Source organism: Labrus bergylta, chromosome 12, assembly GCF_963930695.1.
Source record: "Labrus bergylta chromosome 12, fLabBer1.1, whole genome shotgun sequence".
NCBI lineage: Eukaryota > Metazoa > Chordata > Actinopteri > Labriformes > Labridae > Labrus > Labrus bergylta.
This window is the reverse complement of record NC_089206.1, coordinates 4,663,077-4,687,319: the sequence shown is the minus strand read 5'-3', so window position 1 is coordinate 4,687,319 and position 24,243 is coordinate 4,663,077. Positions and strand designations below refer to the sequence as shown.

The window sequence follows — 24,243 nt, the reverse complement described above, 5'->3', positions numbered from 1 at the left end:
AGTGTTTTGGTCATGATTTGGTGTTTCTGCACTGTGGCTGCGTGTCGGGGCTGTTGCCACGCGTGACTGCTCGGTTCACACTCAGGCACATCGAGCACAAACGGATCTTATCGATTTGAATCCTTCCCTTGCATGTGAATGAAATGATGTTTCGTTAGTTTGGAGCGATTCCCGTTATGACCTCCCCGGGCCGCCCCTCCAGCTGAATGGGATCCCTGTACGCTCGTTTTGGCACCGACTGACTCTCCTGCTTCTCCTTCTTCTTCTTCTTCTTCTGCTCCCAACCTCGAAATATTTCCGGATCTGTGACCCTTTTTTTCTGGTGTCTTCCGTCAGTTCCTGAATGGTTTGATTTGTATCCCGTCTGTCTGATCTGGCAGAAGAGCGACGACGCCAAAATCTACGGTAGCCTTGCGCGTCAGGGTGAGTAGCCTCAACTTGTTATTTCAGTGCGGGTGAATCCAGTAATGACAGATAGACACACACACAGAGAGTCAGAAAAATAACAGACACAGACAGGGGGGTTAATTAAACATAAACGAGGGGGTTTGATCCCACAAGTGCTGCAAATGACTGTGATGTTTCCAGATGGCCATAAACCTGACTTTACCTATTTTACATGTGCCTCTTTATGACCTAATTAACATAGAATTCCCTGCTCTTTATGTAACATGTTCGCAGGTATAATTGCTTTTGTTAATAAGGATCATTAAAGTGAGGTCACACTATAATTTTCTCACTTCGCAATTCCCTGAAATAACCGGTTGCTCCGAAACCAGCAGCTCTGAGAGTTGTGAAAAATACAACCTGCAGCCCTCTTTCCTTTTATTTTAATACAACACAGTCTCATCTGCAGGACTTCTGGGAAAAGAGCACTTTTTTTATTATTATTTGCTTAATCCTGATTTATAGAGAAATTGCTCCACAAGAGAAAGTGAAACCATGGCAGCTCTCTGAAGGAGAATCACTATATCTGCTGTACCTGAACTGTTTCATGTGTGAAAGAGAAGAAAAAAAAAAGGTTGTATGTTTTAAACAGGAGCTGCTTAAAGAACCATTTCCGCTTCTTCATTTTAGAATACCACAGGCTTTTCCTTCCTTCCTCTGTGATCCCACACACTTTCAAGACACGGCTGTCATATGTTTAGGATTAAGTCTCTCCCACTCAGCGTGACTCAAAGGCCCAAATATTGACTCTAATGTGGTGGCTACTAACAATAATAATAATAACGACAAGTTTTGAATGGACCTCAGGGTGATTGTCCGATCTGTCTTTAGAAAGGTGAGCCACGTCTTTGAGCCTAAACACGCAGCCCCCCCTTTCCTCCCATAGTGGCCTGTGTGTACTGAACACACCGATCCAGGCTCACGGCACAGAATCTGCTAACCGTCACCCGTCTACAAAATGAAACCTGATTGAGCGTCTAGACGAGATTTAACTCTCAGACCGTAAAGTTCAGTCTGTCAGTTTGTTCGCGGCGTCAAAAGTACGACTCATTCCCATCATGACAGTTGAGATAAAACACTTTGTACAACACACACACACACGCACACACACACATCTGCCTTAAAACCTAAATATTGTGTCTGAACCACTGCAGTGAATTCCAGCTTGTTTTCGCTGCCTGTGTCTGTAATCCTCCAAAAACACATATGCTGCACCAGTAATTTTTTAATGAAAAAATTGCTATCACATTTGATTATCAGTATTATGCATTATCCTAATCCTCCACAGATTTTGCTTTTTTTTTTTTTTTTTTTTTTTTTTTTGTATATCCTGGAGGAATTAGGGAATTCGGGCATAAACATATTATATCCGATGGATTCAATATCCTGAGGTTTTATGGTGACACTGACATGCAAAGTGACCCTGCAGGATGAAGCCGTGTTGTGTGTTTTTTTTTTTTAATCATACATCCTGCTCAGGGATCATGATAAATACTTCCACCAGGACTAAATGTTGCCAGTTTTTCAGCCAGGCTATTAGCATGCATTTTGCAAACCTGGCAACGCAAGCCAACCAACCAGCGTGCGAGCGAGGAGGAGTGTTTTCTCAAAGTGGTACGAGATGGAGCATTGTACTTTTTTCCTAACTGGCAGATTTCCGGCTCCACAGAGGGGGGACCTAATGCTCCTTGGAATCCCATGAATGCCCTCCAGTGAAAGCCGTAGATGTTTATGTCAGCTCCAATGAGATTGGAGGAAAAGTGGCTCTTGAAGGCCCGAAATTCCTCCTAATTGGCAACTTTGGCTGTGGACTGGCCCCTTTGTCCGCCCCGTATACTGAAGTGGTCTGTCTGTCAGGGTGACACACAGAGCCGGGGGGGCTTCAATGAGCCGCTTGTTTTCTTGGAGAATCGCTTTAAGACAAGTCGCTTCTCAAAAATTTGCCTTTGTGCACCTATTCAGAAAAGAGGAAGGGAACGATTTAGGGATTTTTTTTTTAAAGAGGGAACCTGGTTCTCAAGCAGGCCAGCCAACCGAGCCAAAGCATTTTGATCGTAGTGATGTGTGTATATTTGCCTCTGCTTTTTTTTTTTAAAGCACTCGAGCGAAATGAGCAGCTGTAGCTGGAGGTTTGCTGAGTTCATCGTTTGATCTATTTGAGAGCGTCCCACTTTAGGGTCAGATGAGGATTCATTGGCGTTGGGCTTTGAGGACATATTGTAATTGTTGGTGATACTATAAAGAGGATTCAGCAGATTCAAAAGGATGGTGCACGGAGTCATGAGTCGGGTTGGAGAAGTAGAAGTCGTAGTAGTAATGGAGTGCCTCTTCTTTGTTGAAACAACACAATTCCCTTTTGGCTTTGGAGCACTTAACAAACAAAACACTCGTCTAATGCCAGAATCAACCCGTCCTCACTGCGCCAATCAGATGTCTGATAAACTCCAGAGAGTGGAGAGAGATTGTACACAAGAAAGAGGGGCACGAGAATTCATGACGGCTTCCCCGCTGACAAAAGCCTTTGAATATTTCATGTGGCAGATACTAAACTTCTGTCGCTCTGGCCCAGATTTGGTTGCTAATTAGTGCCCGGCTACTTTCAAGGGCAAAGCGGCTAAGCATGGGAATGCCAGTGCCACCTGTTCTCTCACCCGTCCTCCCTGTTCTCACATCGCTTCCCATCCTGTCAAGCTTTCTTTCTAGCTGTCTGTTTTTGTCTCTCTGTTTGTGGGCTTCATGTGGCTGTGTGGCCTAGTTTTGTGTCGGTAGTCATTTTGCCAACCATTAAAGCCAAATCCACCAAAGCCTTCCGACTAGGGGCGGGGATCAAATATCGATACGATAATATGTCACCGTCCTGACTCGTGTGGTACAGTAATTTAATCGCTGGTGCGGAATGAAACGGGCAACGTAGGGAGGCAGCAGAGCTCATGATGACATGCAAAAAAATGGTGAGGGGGTTAGAATCGACCTGGGGGGCTGCTGCAGTGAGGACTTTGAGCTTCTTAAGGTGGGACGGTTGCTCCACCAGGTTAGCTTCTGGGGCGGCCCTTCTTTAAGTTTCTCTAAGACTTCCTGATGATGGTTGCTGTTATAATCAGAAAGGTTCCTAGCCGACTCATTTTGATTCTCTTTAACTAATCATATAAAGGTAAGAAAACAGTCACACATTCATTTAAAATTGAATGTGTCAATTGTGTAATTTGGATTGCAGAGTGTTGCTGACGTTAGCAACACTAGCAACCACCAGCCGTCACTCCTCCCCGCGGCTAACCATCCACATGCCCGTGCTAAATGTGGTCACTCTTGGCTCCCGGTCGATGTGCCAGTTTAACCAGATACAGCAGACATTTTTTTATCTACATTGTTTCTAGATCAAAATACTACCTTACCACACTGCTCCTATGAGATGCTGTCCATCTTCTGTGCTTGTTTACATCTGGGTAGCAGAGCAGCAAGAGCTAACCAAAGGTACAGCCAGTCTATGGCTACAGCGCCACCTAGTGGTGGGTTGATACCTCGCAGTCTGAGCATAACATTCAATCAGCGCAGACAGCCAAAATATGAATAATTAGTTTAACCAACTAGTTATTGTTGTGCCAACTAGCGAGGGTTATGAAATTGAAGAAAATGGGTGTGGTTCAGTGTTGATGAATCCGGTGATCGAATCATGGGAAAAGTCACTCTGCAGGATTTTGGCTGTTAACGCCCAGAAGGAGCGTCATTCAGTCAATACTAGGATTTTGATGATAAAACACTTCGTCACTTACATTTCAGTGACTAATTGAAATTAGTCATTTTTCAGATGACAGGGCTTCTTCTTCTTCAGTGTGACACTGAATTGACATTTCATCTTTGTATCTCTAAAACTGTGTTGAACCCGAGTTCCCAGAGGCAGAAACCTACAAGTTTGTTCTTCATTGCCGTGTTAGTTCTCCTTTGTTGTTATCTGACTGCCTTAATTAGCGACCGCAGGAGAGAAGTGTAACATGAAGCCACAAAAACCCGTCCGTTGCACTCATCAGCTGAATGACGAGGAGGCAGAAGTGCGGCGCTCCGACATGTCCTTCCCAGCTCTCTGTCAGAGCGGACCTGTTGCTCGCTGGCCCATTTCAATGAAGGGATCTGAAAGTGGTTTGATACAGACAAACAGAAGAGGGTTTGTATCCTCCCCAGGATTCCCGGCCACTTCCTGTCCCTCTGCCCTGGGAACGGGCCAGGGTGACACAGGCCACGCATCCCCCCTCAATCCACCCACTGTTGTAGCCTCTGTGGAAAAAGCCATCGCTTCTCACAGTCTCGTTCCCCGCAGCGCTCCGTGGACGCTCCTTCTGACAGGAAAAAGCGTCTTTGGCATTTAGAAAGATGCTTCTGTGTGTGGCTTTGTGTAGGCGCAGCTGTGCGAGCCTGGTCAGGATGATGAGATGCTGGGAAGAGTACATGCCCCCCCCCCCACCCCCACCACCCTGCATCCTCTGAGAATCACTGCAGAATAAGATGTTGACATGGGAGTTTCAATGCATTTCCTCTTACTTGTGGAGATGATCTACCCTGATAGACTTAACCTTTTCGTCAATGGCAAATCTTACAAAAACAGAAAACAGGAAATTTATGGGACATTTCCGTATCCAAAAATGCTTTAAGGGATGAAACAGAAAAGTAAAGTTGCCTGAATGCGTATGATTCTGTAGTATCCATGATATCTTTGAAATCTTTTGTGCTGAATTTGTCTAATTGTTTTGTTCATTGATGTAAAACTATTTGTTGTTTTCACCAATTTGAAAGAAACATTAAGGTGGTGTTCTTTGTTTTCTCAGCATTCATAAGACCTGCAATGATTTGGCCAATTAGTCTACTGTCATGTGAAAAGATGCTTCGTAACCGTGCTTTCACACTGGCACAAAACTCCTGAAAAACTTGAGTGAGCTGCATGTGTGAACGGAAAGAGCCACATTTTTCACTCTGACGCCATCCAGAGTTTCTTCGACCAGCCCCCTAGGATTTTTTTCTGCAGAAAGTTAGAGTGAGCTTTTTGTGAGAACACAGCAGGATATAACCTGAGAATTCACCTGGAGCGAGTGGGAGAGGCTGGTGACGTTTATTCCCTGTCAGGCAGTGAAAGTCTCCCACTGTGAGGTGCATGTGTGAACAACCAGGTGATGATTAAAGGGTAATACTCAGGAAATTGAGTATTTGAGGAGTGCATAATGTGAAGTGCTGTTCCACTTGAGCCTGGCTCCAGAAGAAAGTCCCATTAACTAAAATACACCAATAAATATAATAAAATCCATGTTAAAGGCTTTATATGTGATTTTATTTGATCCAGCAGATGTCGCCCTTGAGCACCAGCATGAAACCAAAACAACTTGCGCTGCATTGTTGTGTTAGCATGCTAATGCTAGCGATCTTTATTATGCTGGTATCTTCACACTGCATGTAAATTTACCTGAAATGAGCGTGATCTAGAAACACAGTTAAGCAGTGAGTACAGTATGTTATTCTTCTTTTCTCTAGTCCCTCAATTAAACAACTTTTATACACGAGGGGAGGAGTCAGCCGGCCGGCCGGGCGATGTAAACAAAGTGAAGATAGGACTCGGAAAACTCTGAAAACATCACAGACAGTGAGACTCGGGTTTTACACCCATTGTAGACAGTCATGACTCACAGAGTTATTTTCAGAGGATAGACTTGATTTATACATTGAAGTGTGAAAAATCACATACAATGACTTTAAAGTGCCAATTTTGATGGCAGAATTAAAGATATCTACAGCCTGGTACAAAAGACAGTACCGGTCTGAAAAACTCTTTCAAACTCTATGGGGGTGAATTTTCTTCTCATCCAGTCTGAGTATATCAAGGCTAAAGAGTTAGACATAGGGCACATTTAAAGAAAAGTTCTTGGGGTGGAAGTGCACAGTTCAGCCTCTCAGTGGTGGTTTCCTGCTTTTTGTCAGTCGAAAAGGATATTTGGAGGAATAGCTGCAGTCTCACATGCTGCATGTAGCAAGAAACTGTATTTGAGATAAACGGTTTAAAGTAACAAGTAATGCTCTTACAGTCTGATATCACACAATGACTCAAATGAACAGTCACTGTGGGAGGTTTGCTAAACGATGCCAGTGATGACTCAGTGATTCCTTTGCCAATTGCTGTGATTTTCTCACTTTAGACTTTACAGCTTTACAGTTTTGGGAGCAACTCTCCTGCACTCTCGGGTGTTTTTAAAATATGTTCACGCTCCGCCTACTCGAATTCTTCAGATGTTTATGTTGTTTTTTTTTTTTAGATGAAAATTCAAATCAGAAACTGTAAAATGTTTCCAGTATTTTGCTCTTTAAGGTATCCCGTCTTTGCAGCAAATTTCCTTTTTTTTATTAAGATCCATTTAAACCTGACTTTCCTGCTCCTTGTGTTACCTGTCAGTGTTTTTATTCTTCATACACTGAGGTTGTTAAAGTGTCTGTTTCCCCGGAGCTCTGACCTCGTGCGTCACTCCTGCCTGCCCTGATGTGAGTTTGGACGAGACACAGAGCAGAGCCGCCTTCCTCTTTTCACAGCGGGGAGCACTTCAGCGAACACACCCTCCTGTATCTCACAGACATCTCCAACCGCACCAACTCCATGCTCCCTCTCCGCTGATTGCCTCGCAGTCTCACTCTCTGCTTCGCCGCCCAACTGAGCCGCATTTGAATATTGAAATCAGGGCCAACTGAACAAAGGGGTTGGTTTAGAAAAAGAGATGGAGGAAATCTCTGCCGTGTTGGGGGTCCTGCCCTCCAATCTGTTATGGAAATGTCATGGCTGCGAGCGGTTATGTTTTGATGATGAAGCGTGACATGGGCACACTTTAAAATTTTAATGTGCAAAGCCTGGTGGCTGTTTCTGTTATGTTACTCTGCGGCTCGTATTTGTCTATCTCCAAGGAAGCAGGACCCCGACACAGGGATCTTTGTGTCTTTGTTTTCAAGCAGAGCAGCTATACAAATGTCTGTGCAGCATGCTTTCTTTACGGTCCTGCATCTGCACAGACACATGGAGGTTGTTCTGTCACCCTGCATTCATTATATTATTATGTAGGCTTCACCCAAACAGCACTGCGATCAACATTTATTTTCTTAAGGATTAATCTGCCGTTTGTTTCTACAATTAATGACTTTAAAGGCAGGGTTGGTCATTTCCTTCAGATTAACTTGAAGTTGGTTGAAGTTGTCTTTAGGTCCTGACAGAAATTAATAACTCATGTTCTCTGAAAAAGGAACAAAGAAAATCCGTCATCTCTATCAGTTTGTAAGCCTGTAAAAACTTTGACCAATGTCTGCCATGAGGTACCAATCTGATGAACCAATCACACGCCTCCCTGTCTCCCTGCTCACTCTCTACCCGTGGCGTGCACTAGCTCACTTAATGTTTTTTTTAACATGTTTTATGATAAAGTTTAGAGTTTAATCACCGCTGAATGAGAGATGAGATGACGTAGTTTCTACACGATGCAAGCGATGAGCTGAGGTCCACTTCTGGAGCAACGGCACTCGTGCACGTAAGTGAGGGGGCGTGGCTTTAGAGGGAGCATAGAGGGGAGGGGCTGGGTGCAGACGGAGCACTGAGGGAATGCTACTTTCAAAATCATGCTAGTTTTTTTCCGAAAATGACCAACCCGGCCTTTAAAATATGAAAAAGTTGTGAAAAATGCTCTGTAAGATTTCCTGTGATATTTTCAGATTGCCTCTTTTGCCCAACCAACAGATCAAAACTAAAATATATTTTTTTATTATTATAAATGAGAAATAAATTCAGTAAATCCTGGTGCATTGTTAGCTTGAATCAGCAGCTGTTTGATATATTTCCTTAAAAAATTACAGATAATTAATCATTTATCATAATTGTTGCTGATACATATTCTTCTGACGGATGCATAATGCTTTTTTTTTTAAAATGTTGTATATCCTGATTTCTTAAATGAAACAGAAACATTTTGGATGATAATAGAGACATCCTTGAAGTGACGAGTATTACCGGAGTCAGCTAATGATCAGCCCCAGCGTGACGCTCTCGGCATGTGTTTAATTTGTGTCGACACTGAGCTAAATCTGTGCCAGAGCGGTTTCATGGCAGGATGAACAACCACAGTGATGCTGCGACCTTGACTCGCATTCTTGTTCTGCTCGGCGGTGCTTTCTCTTTTCCCTGACAGACGGTTTACGGGGTGGAATGCGTTAGGTTGGGTTGCATGTGTGGCTCGAGGGCAGACCTGTGTCTCTGAAAGTCCTGGGCAGGAAGGTGTCTCTACCTGCTGCTCATACATTCCTGCTTTGGGCTGTGAGCAGGAGAGGAGTTGAAACTCGCCCGTTTCTCCACTCTGCATTCCTCAACCATGACTGGGCCCAGTCCCCCTGCTGCAACAAACCTGGGAATGTATCGTCGCGCGGAGACACACACCTGGCCCACTTTCTCATACATGATGATTACATGGTTGTTTTAGACAATTATTCCACACACAGACACACAAATATGTATAAATACATATTAGGGCTGTCATACGATGAACATTTTTAATTGCAACAAATTTCAACAGTTAATCGTGAGTAATCACATTTCAAATCCATGTTTTTAATTATATTTTTCCACATTTAAAAATCTAAATTATTGGGCTTTTATTTTGAAATTGTGTGCAATCTTAAGCTGAGAGTTCTTGCTTTACTCGATAACCACTGACAAAGGTTTGCCGTGATAATTCAACTCTTCTTCGACTCTCCTCCCACACCTCCTCCTCACCTTCAGCTCCTCACCCGCCCCTCACCTCACAGAAATCTTGTGTTTTTTCTTTATTTTTCCTTCAGGTTTGGTGTCAGGGGAGAAGGAGTAAGGTCTTACTTTGGTTTCAATTCTTAGGTGTATCCATAAAATATATTGTTGCTTTTGGGGGGGGGGGGGGAGCAGCATTTAAGGCACAGTAGTAGAACATTGGTTCACTTCAGTGATATTCTATCCACTATGATTTAGCGTTTTTGTAGTTTTATATGATTAGCAGAGCTTCTCTTTATGTATTATATACATTTTCCTCCAGGGTCAGGCCTTAGATGTTTGTGGGCTGCAGGGATTTCCCCCCGCTGCCTGGGCTGTTCAGATGAGATGTTAAACGGTGAGAGCCCTCAGTTACTGAAGCACGAGGCTCTCGGGGAGTCTCTGTGGACCAGAGCAGATCAAAAAATGCTGCCTCTTTGAAATGTGATGAGAGCGGCTGAATTTAAGGGTCTGCCTCCACAGAGCTTTGAGTTCACTGAAGGCGACTTGTATCCTTAAAACATGAGCCCATATGATGCTGCAGAAGATCTGAAAATGCATTCTGACGCCGCCTCTTTGTTGTGTTGCCTTCCCCGTGCCAAGAGTTTGCATAATTCTTTTGGACGCAGTTGTCTCTGAATGTTTCCCCTCCCCGTTTGAGTTGAATACCAGTTCACTAATATTTTGGAAAGCCGCAGAAGTGTGTTTTTTTTCCCCCTAGTCACGTGACATGCGGCTGACACATCAGAAGGAATCGGAATCCTTTATTTCCACCATTTCCCACTGGAAATCTCCTGAAAGGATTGGAGAAATTATGGTGGAAAGAGAGTGCGAGAGGAGGGGGGGAAATAGCCCGAGTGTGAGGGAGTGAAGACTTGGGAGGAGGAAATAAAGAAAGCCCAAAGCCCTTGAGGATTATCTTTTTTCTTCTCCTCCCTCCTTCCCTCCATCCCCGTATCCTCTCCTCGTCTCCTCTCGGCGTCTTGTTCGAGCGCACGACCGCAGCTCATCGCTCTCCGTGCACATAATGACCATATTTAGATGAGAGCGGAGCCGCACAAAGGGGACACACATACGAGGATGATGTCAGAAGAGCATGAGGAGCAGATTTCAACCAATACAGTAGTAAACTATTCGGTCCATTCTTGGTATTTAATGCCGCACAGGGGAGCAATAAGCCGGCTTTTCACGCTGTCAACACAATACACGGAGCACCTGCGGGGTCCCTTTACAGCAGCGCTCACGTTTCTGTGCAATGCCTCACATGCTTCAGATCGCCCCGTTTCACAGGAGGAGAGATACTGTAGCAGCAGCTGAGAGAGCTCAAGCCAAAAAAACAGGGGCATGTGTTTCAACATTCATTTCCTCACAGTGGGTTAATATTCACTGTGATGTAAAGGCTTCTTTTATAAATACGGAACTAGCAGTTCAGAGGTGGGAAATAAACTACGAACACTTTTTTTTAGCATCTTTTTATCGGTAACATTTCTCTACAAAAAAAAACAACTAATAATAGAAAGGTTGGCAAAATGTTGAAAGGAATGATAAATGGACTTGAGCTTGTATCACGCGTTTCTATTCTGATTACTCAAAGCGCTTTTCCACTGCAGGTCACACCCACACATTCACACACTGATGGTAGAGGTTGCTTTGTAAAGTGACCACCAGTATTAACTAATCCCATTCATGCAGTGGGAGCAGCTCAGGGTTAAGCTTCTTGCCCTGGACACATCGGATATGTAGCTGCAGGAGCTGGGGATTGAACCCACGACCTTCCAGTTGAGAAACAGCCGCTTTTGGTTTGTCAGTATGGAAGCTGGTCTGGTTGCTGTAGAGGTATCAGGTCACCTCCTGAGACCTTGAGCAAGGCATCAAACCCCTGACAGCTCTGGTATGCTCCCTGAGCGTCCTCTCAGGGATTAATAAAGTATGCAAAAAGAAAATTAAAATGAGGGTCAGGGTGAAAAATTGCAGCTCACTCTACTAACTTTTGAGTGTTATATGTAAGTTTGAACGCACGATCAGAAATAGGCTTAACTGAGCTCATTAGTGCGGGATATGTTAGCATGACACGCCTCGGTCTGCAGTCTGGACTATCACACTGACCCGTCCATTGTTTTGTTTTCTAGATCTCCAGAGAAAACAAGCTTTATTACGTCCACATAATGAGATGTGTTAATCCATTATAATGGGAAAGCAGCTTTTTAAGACGGAGATCAGTACAACAAGTTGAGATCTTGAGAAAACAACTGAAATGAACTCATTATGACGGGATAATGGAGTTAATAAGAAAATGTATAAAAAAGGCGTGTTTGGACCGCAGGAACTTTTTCATTATTCCTATTTTTTTATCGGTTCCACACTGCAGGAACTATTAACTATTTTAGTTCCTAGAACCCCGTTTAGAGGAACCTTTTTAGCTCCTGCTTCAGAGTAGGTACCATGGTGTACATGCAGACAGAGAAAAGGTTCCCATAGATAGTCCCCAGTTTGGTCCCAAAACACCCAATGAGTGTCAGCATCGGGCTTCCATATTTTGGCGCCTGCCCTTTTTAACATTTGACTTCTACACAAGTAAGTGAACGTGTTCTGGAGTGAGTAATGTGTGTGCTTTAGTCGTCTCAGTAATTGTCTAACTATTGGTTAATGTGCTGGAATTTATTCGCTGTTTTGCAACAAACGTGATGAGCTAATCTGGAGGAAATTACAGCTCTATCTTCTAGTCTGTCTTGTCTGAGCCGAGCCCGTCACACCCAGTCTAGGAAGGTTAGTCGAAGGTCTCTGTTGAACCAGGTGACTGGGTTTTTTTTTTTTGTGTGTGTGTGCAAGAAAGTCGGACACAACCAGGAGGGCAACATCTGATCTGGATAACAAACCTCTGCTTACAAGATAAGCATTCAAACATAACACCATACCCAACAAAACACACACAGCCAACTAAAGAATGCTTTCATTTTCATTCGTCTGGTTTCTCCCTTTTCTCTTTTTCAATGCAGCTGAAAAAAATATTTAAAAAAAATATATTTATTTGTGGCCATTTTTGTTTTTACTGGATAGAATAGCTGAAGAGAGAAAGGAAATGATGACAGGAGAGAGAGGCAAGTTGACATGCAGCAGAGGGCTGAGGCTGGATTCGAACCCACGGTCAGCACTCTGTACATGGGGTGCACAACATAACCGCTAGGCTATCTGGCAACACGCAGCTGTAATGTATATCTACCCCTCCAAAGCGACTTAACATCGTATTGTTGATCCTGTCGACTGCGTCACTGTGTGGCTTCTTATTCTCTGTTTTTAATTTTTACTGATCATCTTGAATGTCTCGATCGTCACTAGTTTGCTAGTTTGTTGAGTTATTTCACCATTAACAGACACAATAGTGGGGCGGAAACATGACTTTCACTAACCAAAGAGGTGAGGGGTTGAAAGGAGTTAAAAAAAAAAAAAAACGTACTGTGCTCTTGAGTTTGTTGTGCATTATAAAATGGATGCACCATGATGTGAGAGCGCTCCAGGTCTTATTTACACACTTGACAAATTTACACTATAAATACGTGAAGGTGATGAAGAGGTGCCGAGTGACGAGAAGGCAGAGAGTGTGAAGCTGACGGTGTCTGTGCGAGCTGTGTCCTACAGCACGGTTATATTTACAGACCAAACAGACTTTGGTTCATATGTACAATTAAAAAAACAAGCAGCATGAGGGTCCACTGGTTCATGTTTTCACTGTTACTTTGGATTTCTACATCAAAATCAAACGATTCAGTTGGTAGGCTGAACAGTTTTGTCGTCTGCTGATGACTTTTTTAATTAAATGTTGTCAACTTTTCTGATTGAAAGGCACTCAATGGAAAAGGTCTCAAACTGTCGATGTCATTGTTTGGTTACATGGATCTGTCAATAACATTTGATCATTTTTGTGGAAATGAAAGTGTGAGAGGCGTCAGTATACATCCTGTCTTCTGTTCACCACCTCACCATCTGCCTCCAAAATGAATCACGTTTGTTTTCATGGATCGCAAACTTTGCACGGGGAATGGCGTACACCACTTTGAGGCTCTGCTCCGAGCGTACACAATCTTTTTAAATTCACCTTCTGTGATCAAAACGGGTAAAAAGAGCTGACCATGGCGAGGTAAGAAGTGAACGGAATCTGCCTACCAGGATCTCTGAAAGCTCACTAACCAACAATAAGTTTATTTATTAGTACTTTATTTATGAAGCTTTAAAAAGAGATGTTCACAACGTGCTTTAACAGACAAATAAAATGAACTTTGTTTAATCCAGATAACACTGACGCATAAAACCCAAACATTTTGAAGTCACTGACCCCAGGCAAACAAAAGTCCAGCACATAACTGCAGTATAACCAAAGGGTGTAAAAAACTATGTAAACATGTTGTTATGCCTTCTGGCTCAGCCAAACTAGCTTTTCCCACCTTAATGCTAAACTAAGCTAACTGTCTTCTTCTAGATTTTTATCACAACATGCAGACATGAAACCAGAATTGATCCTAAGATCAAACCTTGCAGAAACAAAAGAGGGGTGACCATATATCCGGTTTTAACTTTAACTAAACCGACAAACGTTTTATTCTCTTTTAACTTGCTTCCATTTTGCTAAAGCCAAGACATCACCTCATCTAAAATGGCCCAGATATTTTTCTTACTGAGCCCTCAATCCCAAAATAATTTGATGTTGTCATACTCAGATTAGGAACAGGGGATAACAGAAAATCCAGGAACCCTCGGCCGATGCCAGCGCTGTTTGTGTTGTTTGGAGAAGTGGACACCAAAAAAATTCCTCTTGTAAGCACGGAGGGGGGGGGGGTTAAGAAGGAGCAGGCCGGCTGCTAAGCTTCTACCGGCTCAGAGATGTCATATGATTTTTAAGGTCACGTTAGCCGCGGCTTCTGGCAAAAACCAAAGGTGATCCAAACACAGTTATTTTTTTGAAAGCAGAATATCAGGGGGTGAGAAACGCACACGCTCTCATAAGCACACAGTGAAAGGGATAAGGGCTCACAACCTCTGATCCTATTATAGACGCCACAGCGCCGCGTGCTTCAGTGAAAACGGGTAAACATGATGTTTTCATCGGGGAGTCTTCTTGTGGTATAAACGTCAACATCTCAATTGAATGAATTTCATCAGGAGACGATCTGCTCCTGTCATTTTCTCTCTCTCTGTCACCCTCCCCTCTCTCTCTCTCTCGCCTCCCTCTCTTCAGTTCTCTCCCTAAACGCTTCCAGTAAGCGACAGACATCCTCACATCGTTTCGAGAGACGGAGCCAGTCGCTGCTGATCTTTGCCGTTTTCTTCATGAGATCGGCATGCAGCACTCTTTGAGTGTTTTGGCCCCCGAGAAAAACTCTCTGCGCAACTATCCTACATCTGTGCAGTTTGTTGCTTTGAGGAATGCTTGGAATCGGGAGCCATGGCAACGGCCGGGGCTGCGTGTGTGTGTGGAGCGGTAAATATTGACTTCAGCACCTCCCCATCCCTGTGTCGGCCCGTGACAGGAGCACGAGGGGGGGGGGGGGATCTGTACACATGCTTTATCCAGGAATCAGCAAAGTCCTGCAAATGTGGGGGGGGCGTATTTACCCTCAGACCTCCTAACATGGAGGGGGGCCTCTCTGGTGTTATTCAGAGTCAATACAACAGGATCCTTCTGACGCACTCTCTGCTGTGTTACTCCATCGTTGCTCTTTTGTAATGATCAACCTTCACATGGGAAGTGTGGGTGAAACATTTGCAGGGGGGGCGGGGGGGGGGGGGGGGGGGGGGGGTTAGTCCAGTAGTCTGCAAACACATCCATGCAGCTATTTCCTCTTTTCATGTTTGTGGAAGGGAGAAGGGAACTCGACGATTTGTTCAGAAATCAGGAACCAGCCCACCTGTTGTGCTGCTCGAAGAGTGTTGAGTTAATCTCTGTGGAGATTTTTGCTGCTGTTCAAACATCGCAAGAGGGATTTGTTGAGACAGGATCAGAGGAGAGGTGCTCGGCGCGCTTAGCAGCAGCAGCAGCAGTAGTTGTTTGACCTGTTCGTCCTGTCTTGTCATTGCTGCACCAGCGTGTTGTGCACGAGCCCCCAGATGTAATGTCATCGCAGCATTTGGCTGAAATAAGATTAGGGAATAGATGTTGATAATCTGGACCGAACAAGCAGGACTGGATTATGCTACGATTGGTGGCTGCTGACGCATGAGACAAATCCTCGATCCCACTTTCACCCCCCCCCCCCCCCGTAGTAATTACATAAAGAGCATTGAGATGAAAGAATACATCCACAAGGCCCGACTTTAGGATCACATGCACTCGCTCTCAGAAGCAGACACACATTAGTGTGCACTCCCTGCTGCACACACACACACACGAGTACTTACCGTCCCTGAACTGCATCTGTTGTTCACTCTTTAGAGAACACTTAAAGAATATAATAATCACATGTCTCCTCAACAGTCATGATTTACTGAAACTCCGTCAATCTGAAACCTCTTTGGAAAAAAAGGTCGCAATCAGACAAAGTGCTTCACCATTTCATCACACGCTCTCCTGCACACATGAATTAAGCTCACAGGAACGCACACACCGTTTTTAAACCTTCCAGCGCAAATGCAGTAAAAAAAAAAAAAAAAAAACAGAATGAAAGCTCCCTCCTGCGGTCTGGCACCTTTTTGTTCACTCCGCTTGTTTAAGTAAATTTGAAGAGGAGGCCGATGAAGACCAAATGTCTAGACGATAATATCGCACCGATATTTGTAGAGTCTGACGGATTAATCGGCCAGCAGATGATATCAGCCGATGTTAGCATATCAAGTGAATATCTGTATTGACTAATATATCAGCCGATATATCAGTATTATATTTTTCTCATCTTAAAGGCTTTATGTGTGATTTTTTGATCCAGCAGATGTCGCTCTTGAGCACCAGCATGAAACCAAAACAACTCGCGCTGCATTGTTGTGTTAGCATGCTAATGCTAGCGATCTTTATTATGCTGGTATCTTCACACTGCATGTAAATTTACCTGAAATGAGCGTGATCTAGAAACACAGTTAAGCAGTGAGTACAGTATGTTATTCTTCTTTTCTCTAGTCCCTCAATTAAACAACTTTTATACACGAGGGGAGGAGTCAGCCGGCCGTCCGGGCGATGTAAACAAACTGAAGATAGGACTCTGAAAACATCACAGACAGTGGGACTCGGGTGTTACACCCATTGTAGACAGTCATGACTCACAGAGTTATTTTCAGAGGATATATTTGATTTATATTATATTTAAGTGTGAAAAATCTCATATAAAGACTTTAATATCATCCGTATCAGTATCGGCCCCAAAAAATTCCATATTGGTTGGGCTCTAGATATTAGCGTATCAAGTAAATTTCGGTATTGACTAATTTTCTCTCTGATATGCGCCGATATGACTAGATTTAGTCACCAGTCAAATGGTATTTCATTTAAGTTTCATTGTATTTCACCAGCAGTTCCAGCAGAATAAAGTTTTCCTATTGGCCTCACATCCCTCTATTTTGAGTTTCATGACTTGTGTCAGAGAAATAAAATGCAGAGGGCTTTTTGGATTAATCCCCGTGTTGGCTGTCCTCAGTGATCCGTCGTCACAGGTGAGCGGGGACAAAATGAAAGCTCTGTCATGATGCTGGAACACTTTGTTATTCCTCCAGTGTGACAGTGGTTTAAACAACAGTTCCTCTGCTGTAATCACGGTGTTAGTTTAAGAGCTTAACTGTGACCTTCAGCCGTTGTTGCCTGAGTCTCAAACTCTCTGGTCTTTCAGTGGAGGTCTGTAGGAACATGCCCGATTCATTTTTATCACACCGGTGACTTTAACAGGACTCCGTGAGGTAGAAGTGAAGGGGTCTACTGTAGCTGTCAACACAGCACACACAAGTCCAAACATGCCACTTCACATACTTTTCAGTCTCCTTCAGTTTGCTTCGGCTTCGTCTTCTGAAATCTCGTTCACAGATCATCTGAAGCGAGCTTGTTTTGTTTTGATCTTCATTCCCTTTGAGTCTTCCCAGTAGAAGATCTTTTTTTTAATTTTTTTTTTTTAATGAATAAACGAGAGCAAACCAGACGTCATAAACAAAGCTGTTTTTATTCGGTAAGTAAAATAGACCAGTGTCATGATGATGATCCTGCCCTGCAAGAGAGCCACTAAGGCCGTTAATGGATGAATGGAATCACCTCCTTTTATATTATTTCAATGAGAGAAAACCATTCAGGACTCATTCAATTGTTTCTTTTCACGCTAAATAAAAGAGAAAGTAAAATGCAGCATCCTGTGAGGGGGTGGGGGGGTTGAAACAGCCCCTGCAGCGATATTAAAAGACTATTCCCATTTACCATGAGCCCAGGAGACTGGAGGGATTTTGGAATTTATTGTCAGATCTTATGCATAATTAAGCATATCCCCCCACCACCCAGCCGACCACACCCCCTCCTCCACTTGCCTGAGGGATTTTCATGCTGCTCAGCCTCTCAGACAGTAGACGCTTGTTACTGTACTGCATCCCTAATAGGCCAGATTCAGGCTCTGCTTACTATTAGCTACCGATGATGCACGAGCAGACATGATTCCTGCAAAGCACGATGACGTTGTTTGGCTTCTTGGCTTCCTTAATTTTTCATTCACATGCTGTACGTCCTGCTGGCTGTATAGGAGCTCGAACACACCAGGATCTGGCAGCCCTGGAAGCCACAGTGCCACGTCTGTGCCTTGTTTATGCCGCCTGCTGTGAGCCGACAAAAACAGCGCTTTGTTGCAGGCTGAGTGTGAAGAAAGGCCCGAGTCTCTGTTAACGCTCTGTTTCATGTTGGTTTGTTCAGCATTTGTAATTGTCAGATATTCTGGGGGTCAAAGCCGCTGTACGATCACATGTTTTACTACTTTTTGATGAAGATTAAAGATTTATTTTTTCTGGGTTTTTTTTTTGCCTCTATTGGATTGGAAGGTGGAGAGACTACGGAGATAGTGGTGAATGACATGCGGGAAAAATGAGCCACAGGCCGGACTCGAACCCTGACCACAGCCTCTGCACATGGGGCGTGACCTAACCCGCTAGGCCACCTGCGCCCAAGATAAAGCGTGTTTTTAAACAACGCAATCTCTTAACAAACAGAGCGCAAAGGAAGTGCGAAAATACACAAACAACTTTTCATTCATTTTGATGCCCAAATGTTGCATTAGAGATGGTGTGCAGGAGTTTGCATGCAATTTTTGTACATTAAAAACAAGAAATGAAACACTATTGGGTTCCTATGACTTCGTGTTTTTGAAACAGGATTGATATTAAATTATTTTTGAATAGTATTGTATGTAAGTTTTGTATGTACATTTCTGGTACTGGGACAACCCTAGTCAGAGCATTAGAACACTGTGGGACAAAGCAACCACTTTCTATTGCGCCCTGAAATCTGCGAGTTACCTCCCTTTTTACAAAAAATCCCAAACAAAGATTATTCCAGATTTGATGGAGGTGGACTGAGGGCGTGAAACCTTTTGAGTCCAGACTCGACTTGACTCGGCAAAAAGAAACAATGAGAACATATTTTCTCACATTTCATGACACACTCTTTATTCAGCATTTCCTTTTTAAAACCTGTGTATGTGTTCGTCCTTTGAGTCTTTGTAGCCAAGGTGAAAGCTGCCCATGTTATTCATGCTAACCTGGGCTAACATGCTAACACTGCTATTAATAATTCAGGCAAAACCCATTAAAGAAAGCCGGGCTGTAAATCGATCTATAACCCGACTGTCATTTTCATGTGGGATAATATATTTAATTATTTGATAAAGTGTCTGCTTGAGGTATAGCTCTTGTTTATGGGTGTAATATGTTTTTTGCTTTATTTGAGTGATGTCACTGTTTTTATCTTTAATGTGTAAGTTTGCTCTGCAGCGCACACTTTTATTGTTTTTTTAATACCAGCAGAGGATCCTTCAACTTAAAGCTGCAGCATTAGTCTGCTCAGTTGACGTGTTTTTATCTCATTAAGGCATCATCGTTAATGTGGAAGCATCACCCTCTGACAAACAGGGTGAGGCTTTTACTCGTCCGACGTCTGGAGCTGATAAGATGCAGCATCCCCCCCCCCCCCCCCCCCCCCCCGCTGTGCTCTGCCACCGCCGGCTTATTAACCATGACACCGCCGTGCTCGGGGAGAACACGGATCACACAAAGAGCAGCTCCCTGAGCCACCCGTCATCTTTGTGTCTGTGTGTGCCAACCTGCTCTCTCTCTCTCTCTCTCTCTCTCTCTCTCTCTCTCTCTCTCTCTCTCTCTCTCTCTCTCTCTCTCTCTTTCATGCAGACATGCCCTGGGGTTGATATTGACTGTTCGCCCCCATTGACCCCTCTTCACTTCCTCTCCCACCCACCCCCATGGCGTCCATTCATAATGCCAACCTAGAATGAACGTCCCTGTGTTTGCCCCCACTGCCCCCTTTGGTGTGCCCTCTTTTTCCTGCTGCTGCTTTCTGTCTGTTTCATATTCATTTCTGACCTGCATCACTGCGTGTGTTTTTACAAACATTAGATCAGAGGTATTCAGTTACTTTAGAAGGAACACATTTGATAAAAACATGAAGTGCCAAGGGGCCGGGGAATTAACGTTTTCTCTGTCAGACCTGCAAACAGAAAGAGTTGAAATAAGTGAATGCACCTTTTCAATACTGAGAGGATCATTTTAAACAACTCAATGTTGCGTTTGACATCTTTTTATAGAGTATGACTTCTTTAATCCTCTCTGCTTAAACAGCCCTCCTTTGAGCCTTTTCTTTAAATGTTCATCAACAACAGACTGTAATGAATGAGCCTTCTAAAAAATGATCTGATAATAAATCTGTTTCATTTGATCATAAAGTTCCAAATGCAGTAGAGCTCTAGACCAGTGGTTCTCAACTGGTGAGTCGGGACCCTTAAAGTGGGTCGCAAATGTGTGCCTGGAAAATTGCCTCAGACAGTCTATGAAGCACTTTTCAAAAAGTCGCTCGTTTTGCACCGTCTGAGTTTCACATTTTTTTCATTAATTAAATTGTTTGGTTGAAAAATATAATTTTTGGGTGGTGGGTCTTGAGGCTCGACCAGTTGAGAACCACTGCTCTAGACCTTCTCTGTAAAATGAATCACAGAGACCCAACTTTATCCCCCTTAATTCCCGTAATTCTATTCTATTCTATTCTTAGCAAGAACTTGCATAACAGCATAAGAGAAAAACGACCTTACAAGCAGACTGCCTTGACCTGATGGGTCAAGGAAAGTGGACAGAGCAGGAGTGTAGAGACAGGACAGTGTAGTCCTGAAAAATCAGAGAGAGAGATCCAAACCCGGACCCACTGCTTCAAGGGCTGAAGCCTCTGTACATGGGACACGCAAGCTAACCACTGGGTCACCGGCGCCCGGACTTTTTAAACCTGAATTAATTTTAAAAACGAGTTGGAAATTAGCAATAGCTATATACTCTTTATGCAGCACATCAGTTTCATGCTTTGTATTGAAATTATGTTAAATTGCATTGTCCATATTAAAATAAATAAATAAAATCAAATAATTAAATAATCTGTTGTGACCCGATTCGAGCCCCCACCCACCTGATCAAAATCTGGCATAGAATCGTCTGTTGTGTAGCCTTAGGGGATATATAATATTATAAATACATAAAAACATTTAAGTGTGTATGTTTAAACTGAGATGACAATGAAGCATAACGATAACGCTGCCTAAAAAATAAACTCATGAGTAGAAACATCTCTCTGTGGACGCTTTCAGGCCACAGGTTGAATCCAAAATGAAGCTTTAGACTCGCTGACCCGGAGTCCTCGTCACCGCGGTTTCAGCTTCTCATTCCTCATACTTTTTCTCAAAGTAAAAAAGCAGAAATGAGAAAGAATCACAGACAACAATCACTGAGAGCTTCACTCATTTCCTCTTCATGCTTTAGCAAACTGTGCTCTCTCTTCTTTGTGCCTCACATTTTCCCCGCCATATGTCGCTGCCTCTCTCTGACTGCGAGCGTGCCCGTGAGCCCGTGTATCCTAGTTTGTCCCCTGATTGGGATTAAAAAACCCTTTGCTTGTGAATGGCAGTGAGCTCATGCATCAGTTGACTCCAGCGTTAGATCCAACAGATGCTCAGTTTCCTAAATAGCAACAGTCCAGCAGGGCTTGGAGAGCAGAAGGCAGAGAGTGCCCCGACACTTCCACGTGCACTCTGACCCTCATCTGCTCATTAGAAGGGCTCCCAGGCCGACCCCCCGCCACCACCACCTTCTTGTTTTAGAGTCTAAATTAGCATTTCCTAGTGGACCCCCTGTAGCTATATCTAGCCATGATAGCACGGGTTTGAGCCCCCAAATGATCCTTGGCTTAGTGTAATTATTTCCCCACACTAAGCTGTTATTAGAGCTACTTCACGAGCCGGAGTGGGCGAGGCGGGGAAGCTTCATTTATTTTATGAAGAGACACGGATAAAAAAAGCTACAACAATCCTCACCTTTGACCTTTTTTCATCAGAGTATCCCGAATGTCGTCCATAACTGGAAACTCACTGATTCATCACAGATTTGGAACCACTTCAGAGTAAAAAGCCATGTTCAGATAATGTGCTGTAAAGTGTTACAAACCATGTGGAGCACATAAATGGATCAGTGTTGTATCTCTGATGATGTGTCGTCAATAAACCTGTTAATGTAAAATACGTTTACCTTCTAATATGAGCCAATCAGTGACTCTAGTAAAATCTTTTGTCTTCACATTAGAGATACATCGATCCACTTTTTTTCAGTTCAGATCTGATTCCGATACTGATTCCGATTTTTTTATTTCATAATTAATAATGTTTTTGTTGTTGTTGTTGGCACTACATTTAAGGCTACACACAGCTGTATTAAACCCGACATTGCATTGCATTGTGCTGGTGTCACGTACAAACAGGAAGCAGTTCAGCTGTCTGGTTTTTCAAATTAAAACTTTATAAACTGAAGTATAAGAACTGTGCTTTTCATCCCCTGAAAGGAGCTGTTCCATCTCGTCTCAACGTCGTCATGGTGACGATTTGTGGGCATTTCTTACAGTTCAGTCTGAACGTCTTCAGAGTGAGACTCTGCCAGTTGGGAATGTTTAAAGCGTCCAACCAGCTGTCTTGATCATTGACGTTTTTCGGAGCTGTCAGTCCGATATCTGATACATATATTACGTCAACATCGGACCCGATATCGATATAAGATCAGATCGGTCCCATCTCTAATTCACCTGTAGACAAAACTCCTAAAACTGTTCTGAACTCTTCTTGGCGAGCTGCATGTGTGAGCGTCATCGACCTCTTCCTGCCAGCTCTTTAGTTAAAGCTCCGTGTGAAGTCGTGGTGGGTCAGCATGTGAACACAGGAGGTAGAAGTGAGGAGAATTCACCACAGGTGGGTGGGAGGGGGGTGATGAGGTAGAGCGTGCGGTCTAACCCGGTGGGGGGGGTCGAGCTCTTCTCGCCCTGGCTCTGCCCTCCCTGTTCTCTTCCTAGCATCTCTCTGCACACTCTCCGGACTGTTTTCACCTTTTCTCTTTCCATGGTCGGGCTGGGGGATTTCCTCACTGGGCGCTTGTTCTTTGATTGGGAACAGGAATCTTGTTTTGATTTCAAATACCAGTTTATTTACCTAATCATTTGTGTTATTTTTTATACATTTGTGCATTTGTTTTAACTTTTAATTTGGCTTCTCTTAATAGTAAAGCACTTCATGACTTGTTTTTTTAAAAGTGCTATAGTTACAGTATGATTATTATATTATCGTGTAACCAGTGAGTAACAGGTTTGATTATTGTGCACATAGTAAAGCAGCGTCATCCTCTGTTCCTCTTTTTCATTGATACTGTGAATACTTACAGTTACACAGAATAGATTTGAAGCAAACACCGTCACTTCAGCGTCAGACTCCGCTTTGCCGGCCATCTTGAATATCTTGTAAAAATGATGACTGCAGTGTCTTTTTTTATGTCATGTCTTAGAAACACATCATCCCCTTTCCCCTTTCCATCAGTGACAAATTCCCTCTGTGCGTTACATCTGTGAATAACAAATTTGCAACACCTTCAGGGGGAGGTGGTCCTCAGATTTTCTAGAAATGTTCAGGAGTGCACTTTAAAAAAAAAACAGCTTGAAGATCTTTTTATCGGTCAGAAATGTGACTTCTTCGTCTCACTTTAACGTCTGATAAACTCAACACACCGAACAGCACACCATCACTCATGCTTCCAAACTGTTTAGTATGTCAGAAGAAGATTTAGCTTGTCCCAATGTATGTATGTCACAAACAGTGTGCCAAAAGCACAAGGATGTTCTTCCACATCCGATTTCTATTTTGCAGTATGTGAGCCAGCATGCCTGTTTTCTTTTTGTTTTTTTGGGGGGGCTATTTTGATCCACAATCCTCTGCACACTGAATGATCCATCATCATTACCACTGAGCTGCCGGGAAAATCCATTTTGTTTCTCCAAAGGAACTATTTTTGCACAACAACAAATTTTGCTGCAACAGATCCAAAAGGAAGATGCTGTTTCCGATTTATTTTTTATACCTTAGCCTTTATTGATAGTACAAAGGAAACAGGAAATGAAGGGAGGAGAGAGCGAGGTAGACACGCATCATGGGCAAAGGTCGAGAGTCAAACCTGCGGATGATACGTCGAGAACTTTATCCTCTTCATGTGGGGGCCCTGGCTCTATAGACGGAGCTACACTGGCACCGCAAGAGGCTCAAAGTTTAAATTGAAATGATGCAATGTGGGGACTTCAGTGAGCAACTGCAGTATGTAGCCTGTGCTAAAAGTATGTGATTTTGCACAAGCTTGCACTAGCAGGTGAACCCTTTGAAGAACAGAGACAAGTCTATTTAACAAGGATTAAGTGGAAATGTTGGTTGGAAGGACACCCCAATAGGCCTTAGCTGTAGATAGCATGTTAAGTTAGCAAGTGAACATGCTAGTGT

At 43.4% G+C, this 24,243-nt stretch overlaps 1 protein-coding gene across 4 annotated transcripts in view; it reads left to right on the top strand.

The window, feature by feature from the left end:
* Nucleotides 1-24,243, top strand: part of src (v-src avian sarcoma (Schmidt-Ruppin A-2) viral oncogene homolog) — a 40,223-nt gene continuing 15,980 nt past the window's right edge. For 2 of the 4 annotated variants that reach the window (XM_065961734.1, XM_065961733.1), the window contains exon 1: nucleotides 1-423. The gene's annotated coding sequence lies outside the window, so the exon portion shown is untranslated. The remainder of the gene's footprint in view (nucleotides 424-24,243) is intronic. The other 2 variants (XM_065961736.1, XM_065961735.1) reach the window with 1 other exon arrangement.